This window comes from Vidua chalybeata, chromosome 7 (genome assembly GCF_026979565.1).
Source record: "Vidua chalybeata isolate OUT-0048 chromosome 7, bVidCha1 merged haplotype, whole genome shotgun sequence".
In the NCBI taxonomy this organism is placed as follows: Eukaryota; Metazoa; Chordata; class Aves; order Passeriformes; family Viduidae; genus Vidua; species Vidua chalybeata.
Genome location: NC_071536.1, coordinates 975,556 through 981,555, shown reverse-complemented (window position 1 = coordinate 981,555; position 6,000 = coordinate 975,556). Strand labels below are relative to the sequence as shown.

The 6,000-nt window shown below is 50.2% G+C and overlaps 1 pseudogene; it reads left to right on the top strand.

Moving 5' to 3' along the window:
* The window catches only part of LOC128791086 (NADH dehydrogenase [ubiquinone] 1 alpha subcomplex subunit 10, mitochondrial-like), a 28,119-nt pseudogene continuing 22,119 nt past the window's right edge, over window positions 1-6,000 (top strand).

The following is a 6,000-nucleotide window of genomic DNA, read 5'->3' as shown; positions in this document are numbered from 1 at the left end:
TCATCACCGCGCGCCGCCGCCCTCCGCCCGGCGCCGCCATGTCCTTGTGGGTGTCCCGGCTCGGCCAGGCCGCGGCCGCCCGGGGTCGGCGGGGGAGCTCCGGGCCGGGCAGCGCCGCGCCGCGCTGGGCTCCGCCCTCCCGGGGGGGGGTGAGTGGAGGTGGCTGGGCAGGGCTGTGTCCGGAGCTCCGTCCTGCTGGGGGGGTGGTGGGCAGAGACAGCTGGGGGCCGGAGATGCCTCTCCCGGGCCGGGCTGTTCCTTGGGAAGGGACATTGCCGGCAGGGAGCTGGGAGAGGCGGCGAAATGCGAGGCAGACTGGAGCAAGTGCAGGGGAGTGCAGTGACCTTCGGTTGCGGCTGTGGGCAGTAGTGCTGCGAGGAAAGGAGTGTTCGATAGAAATGACCGCCCCTGTGTGAGGGAGGGCACTGCAGTGCTCAGAATGAGATTTGTACGATGTTTATCGGGGCCTGGGGGAGGCTCTGAGCGGGGTCAGAAAGGCCCTGCCTTCAGCCCCATAGCCCAGGTGGGTCCCTCTTGCCAACGCTCAGAAATGGTGCATTGAAAGCTGTATTGAAATGAAGCTGTAACTCTCCTGCGGGTGGGTTTAGTGTTATTATGTGCCCAGAACCACAGAAAGTACGAGCAAAAGTCTAATGTGTGGTCTCTCTTGGGAACTCTGGGTGTGTTGTGTGTCTGGCCTTCAGACTGAAAATTGTTCCATGTTTTTTTCTGTCTTCTCAGCCTTTAATTTGATGAACAACTTCCCTGCCTAACCATTGCTGCAGTTGCTAAGCTGAAATGACGGTGCTAAGGTTACTGAGTGAAAACTTGTATTAGATGCATAAGAGTGTGTCCTGTGTGTGTGTCTGAAGAAACAGTGTTTGAGCTGAAAAATTCCTCCAAAGCTGCTGATTTCCATGTGTTTTTCTCCAGGCAAGAATCCACGCCAGCCCTGAGCAGAGCCTGCAGTATGGGTGGCTGGCCTATATGTTGGGAGAAAGGACCAGCAAGAAGTTCACAGAGCACAGCAAAGTCTTTACAGTAGAGGGGAATCTGTCTTCTGGGAAGGGCCAGCTGGCCCAGCAAATAGCAGACAAACTGGGTATGTCTCACTCTGTCTGTTTCCCTGAGAGCTGACAGAGTTTAGTCGTGGTTCTTGTGCAGAGGAAGTTCATCAGAGCAGCAGTTCCTGACTGGGAAATGCTGGAGGGAGTGGGGAGGCTCTGTGGGTGATGTTGGTGAGGTTTGGGATGGGGATTTGTTGTGAGCGAAGCTGCAGTTCTAATGGAGTCTGTGTGCTCCCCGGGAGCTTGGCTTTTCCACGTGGATGTGCTTGGAACAGCTCAGCTCTCCCTGGGCTGTGGCAGAGCTCGGAGTTGGGGTTCGTTGCCCTCTGCTGTGATGGGCAGGGGAGCTGTTGAAGGAGCAGCTGTGTGCTCAGTAGCTGAAGAGGTGTTTGCTGCACATGAGCACAGCTTATTTCTGCTGTGGGTTTCTTCTCTTTCTCAGGGATGAAGTACTTCCCCGAGGCAGACATCCACTACCAGGACAGGATCTCGGGGGAGGGCAAGCTGCTGCCTGAGAAGTTCAATGGCTTCTGTAGCCTGGAGAAGTTCTACGCGGACCCCGAGTCTCCCGACGGGCACTCGTACCGCCTGCAGTCCTGGATCTTCGGGAGCCGAGTCCTGCAGTACGCCGACGCCTTGGAGCACCTGCTCAGCACAGGTTGGGGAATCATGGAATGGTTTGGGCTGGAAGGGACCTTGCAGCTCCTTTTGTTCCAACCTGGAGCCTGCTCTCCCTTGCAGGTCAAGGCGTGGTGCTGGAGCGCTCTCCCTACAGTGACTTCGTGTTCCTGGATGCCATGTTAAAGCAGGGATATGTCCACTAGAGATGTGAGTTCTCTAGCAAAAGGAAGCTGTTTGGCCATAATCTCTCAGGAGTCTGGTAGTTAACTTTGAAAAAGAAACAAAACATTCCTGCTTGGAAGGAGGGATTCCTTTAAAGGTTCGGTGTTCATGTGTTGTATGTTGCTGGGTGGAGCTAGTCTGGTTTCAGTGGCAGCGAGGAGACAAACGATAAAGGGCAAGAATTGAAATGCAAAGCGTTTCATTTGTAAGGAAAAACCCTTTTTCCGCTGTGAAGAGAGTCAAACCCTGGAGCAAATCACCTGGGATCTCCCCCCTGGAGATACTTGGAACGCTGTGGGTGGAGTTCTCAGCAGAGTGCTTGAACCGGGTGATTTGGGGATGTTCCTGCCAACCTGAGTGATTTGGTTTGGGGTTATGGGTGCTGAGCTCCTGAGCTGTTGCTGCATGTTCTTAGCAAATCTGTTCTTTTGGCTGCTCCTGAGGTGGCCATAACTGTTTTCTTGACTGCCTCCTGGTTTTGCTGTTGGATTTAAGAGGTGTATATATTTGTTTTTTGCCACCTGCTGTAAGTTACTGGAAGGCTTTGAGAGCTGATAATGATGACCTGTGTCTGCATTGCTGAGGCAGCAAAGCCCAGCAATCCACAGTTTAATACAAAATCCCAGTTTGGATTGTACTGGAATCCTTAGGGAACAAAAATCTTGATTACAGCTACTGCTGTTTATTGTCTCTAAATGGTGGAGGAAAAGCTGAGATTCCTGTAAAACTGAGCCAGGAATAAAGTCCCTCTTTGCTACAACTGGGTTTAGATTCTTAGATCTCAGTGCATGGAAGTTTTCTGGAGAAAGTTTTTCTGTAAACTTCCTGAATTCTGTTAGAGGAAAGGCATACCCTAAACTTGCTCTGTGAGCCCAGAAGAAGAGACTCCAAATACAGAGGTGGGGAATGTGATTTGTTTGTGTTTTACACAGGCCTTGATCACTACAAAGAGGTCAAGGAGATCAGCATTTCTGAGTTGCTGCCACCTCACTTGGTCATTTATGTAGACGTGCCTGTCCCAGAAGTGCAGAAGCGGATTCAAGAGAAAGGCAAGGTAATTTGATCTCTAATTATTGCCTAGTTCTCTCTTATCTTTATTATTACTTGTCTCTCACAATTGCTGCCTGCTAATGTCTGTTGTAATCACACCTTATGTGGAGTCCTGTGGGGTTTGCTGCTGAATGCTGCTTCTGAGGAGCTGCTTGTCCTCTGAGGTGTGAGATCTGTGTGGTGGTGGTGACTCTGTGGGTATTCTTGTATGCTTGCTTTAAAAAGGCAAAAAAAAAAAAAGGCAAAAATCAACTTTTTGTGTGACTGCATCAATATGCTGTCATTTGTGGAATGAGAAATTGTTTTAAGAGCAGGTGAATTTTTATACCTGTCTGTGTAGCTGCCACTTCAGGAGCTGTGGGCAGGTGATGTGCTGCTTGCAATGCACTTAGAGATGATCTATTTCTTATTCCTGAGTGCCAGGAGGCCAGCTGGGGTCCCTGGCTCCTGCTTCCCAGTTGACTGCTGCCTCAGCCCTGTGCTGGGGTTCATGTGTGAGTCACCTGGGATCAGCAGGTTCACTTAACTCCCTGAATTCCAGTAAATCACTGCTGGATGACTGCATTACTGAGCTAGTCTTGGCTCAGGAAAGCTGTAGGGTGCTTTTGGGGAATGACTAATGTAAGTAAGGTTTGTAATTTGGGGTTTATTTCCCCTCTTTCTTTGATACTTAGATGTGTACTTGTAACTGTTTGCAGATGTGTTACGAGGATTCAAGGATGTTTGTCTTGCCTTGTTGAAAGGCTATGGGAAATGCAGTTTAACTCTGGGAGACCTGATAGATTAAAAGAAGGCTTTGATTTATTAGAAAAAAGTTCTCAGTTAAGAAGTTCTTCATGTACTGGGGGAACCTGTGAGTTCTTGGCCCTTCCGAGCATGAAAATCAGTGGCATTTTTGAAACCTTTGGACAGAAATTGCTGATGTAGCTTGTGACTTTTTGGGTGCTGAGCTCTGTAGGATTTATTTGGGGAACACACGGTAGATGAGAGAAATTCCTGGTGTTTTGTAAATGTGGCATTGAAAGTACACTGTGTAGAAAGCAAACTGGTTAACAGCAGGGATGATTTCCATGAAATTTCTCAGGAGTTTGGAGTGGGTGTTTGCCCATGCACTTGTCTGAAACTGTGGAAATAGGTGCAAATTTGGCCTCCCTATAGAAAAGGTGGACTCGGACAGTCTTCTCCTGTTTTCTGGCTGGCTATTACAGCTCCCTGGAACGTGTAGTTAGCAAGGATCAGTCGGTCCTTGGATAGCTGGGGGCTGCTCTAGATATTTTACGGCATGTAAGGAATTCCAAACACTCCAAATAAAACTCTTAATTCTTTGAAACTTTCACTCGTGTGCATGTGGTTCACTTGGATGTTTGACTGTTTATCCCAGAGTGAGCCCTTGGCAGGTGGTGGAGCAGACCTTGGAGTCTGTGCTGGTGGGAAAAGAAAGTAAGCTAATTCCACAGCTTTTTCTGTTTGTTTGTAGCCATATGAGAAAAAGGTGTCTCCTTCCTATCTCCAGAGCATTGAGGATGCTTACAAGAAGACCTTCCTACCAGAGATCAGGTTAGCAAAGCAAAATGTTTTACCTCTTAGATCTTTGAGCAAAAACGTGTGCAAACCTTAAAATCTCTGCCAATATCAACAAATCATGTGAAAAAATCCTCCTTGTGCTGCAGGGTACAGTATTGTGGCCTCGTGAAGGGGTGCTGCACTCACAGCATAAGAACTGTGTGAGTGTAGTTACTTCTGCCATCCCAGAAGCCTGATGCCAGTGTTGCAAGATGAAAAGGGGCTCAGGAATGGTGTGCAGAATGCCACAGCTATGGCTGTGTGTGTGTTTGCACGACCTGAGGAGAGAGTGATGCAATACAAGCTTTTCTCAGGCCTTTTTGGAAGGCTTTAGGGCTTTTCTCTCCTCAAGAAGTGCTTTCAGTTGTCCCAGAATCCCAGAATGGTTTGGGTTGGAGGGACCTTAAAGCTCATCCAGTACCACCCCCTGCCATGGGCAGGGACACCTTCCACTATCCCAGGTTGCTCCAAGCCCTCTAGGACCTGGCCTCTTCCCTGGACACTTCCAGGGATCCAGGGGCAGCCACAGCTGCTCTGGGCACCCTGTGCCAGGGCCTCAATGGTTCCTCCCTGGTTCCTTCCCAATATCCCCTCTAACCCTGCCCTCTGGCAGTTGGAAGCCATTCCCTGTGTCCTGTCTCTTGCTGGGCTCCCCTGGCTTCCTCTAGCTGGGAAGCAAAAACGTGTGCCCTGTAAACCTCGGATGAAACAGAGCTTGCCAGCTCTCCCAGCTCTTATAAAAGAGCTCTAGGAAAATTAAAATTGTCCTAAAAATCTGAAAGCAGAATTACGGTCCCTCATAATTCTGGAAGGGAAACTCTCAAAGGGTATCAGATGAATTAACTGTATAAGTTCTGGTGCGTGCAGGATAGAAATCAGAGTAGATTCCCAGGTGTTTTGTAGCCTGCCTGTGTCCCCCTGGGGCTTGCTGCATCTCCCAAGGTGGATCAGTGTGGTGGCTCTGCCAGCTCCTGAAGCGGGTAACTCGATATTGAGCTTGTAACTCGTGCAGGCAGGGGTTGTTGGTGTCACGTGTGGTCAGCGGCCTCCCCGTGTGTCCCCACAGCCAGCACGTGGCTCTTGGAAGGGAATGGGAAGCCTTGGGAATGTCATCTCCCTGAGAGCAAACTGCTGCAGTCACTGGTGGGGAGAAAGCTGCTGCTTGTTCTCTGGAGCAGATCAAGCCCCAGGTGCATCTTGTGGTGCTCAGTGAGGCTAAATCCTAAATCCTGCTGTGATTTCACCTCCTTGCCCTCTGTGCATACATGGTCAGTGCCCCTGTTGGGCAAACCCCCTCTGCTCGGCATCCTGGCAGCAGATGGGCTCCCAGCAGCCTGTCACACTGATCTGTGTCTCTGTCCCCTGGCTGTGGGGGAGCTGGGAGTGTGTGAATCCAGCTCTGTGCACCTCAGGGTGGCTCCGATCTGGGGTAAATGCAGAAGCCACAGCTGCCTGAGCTGTTTGTTTGCTGGCAGTG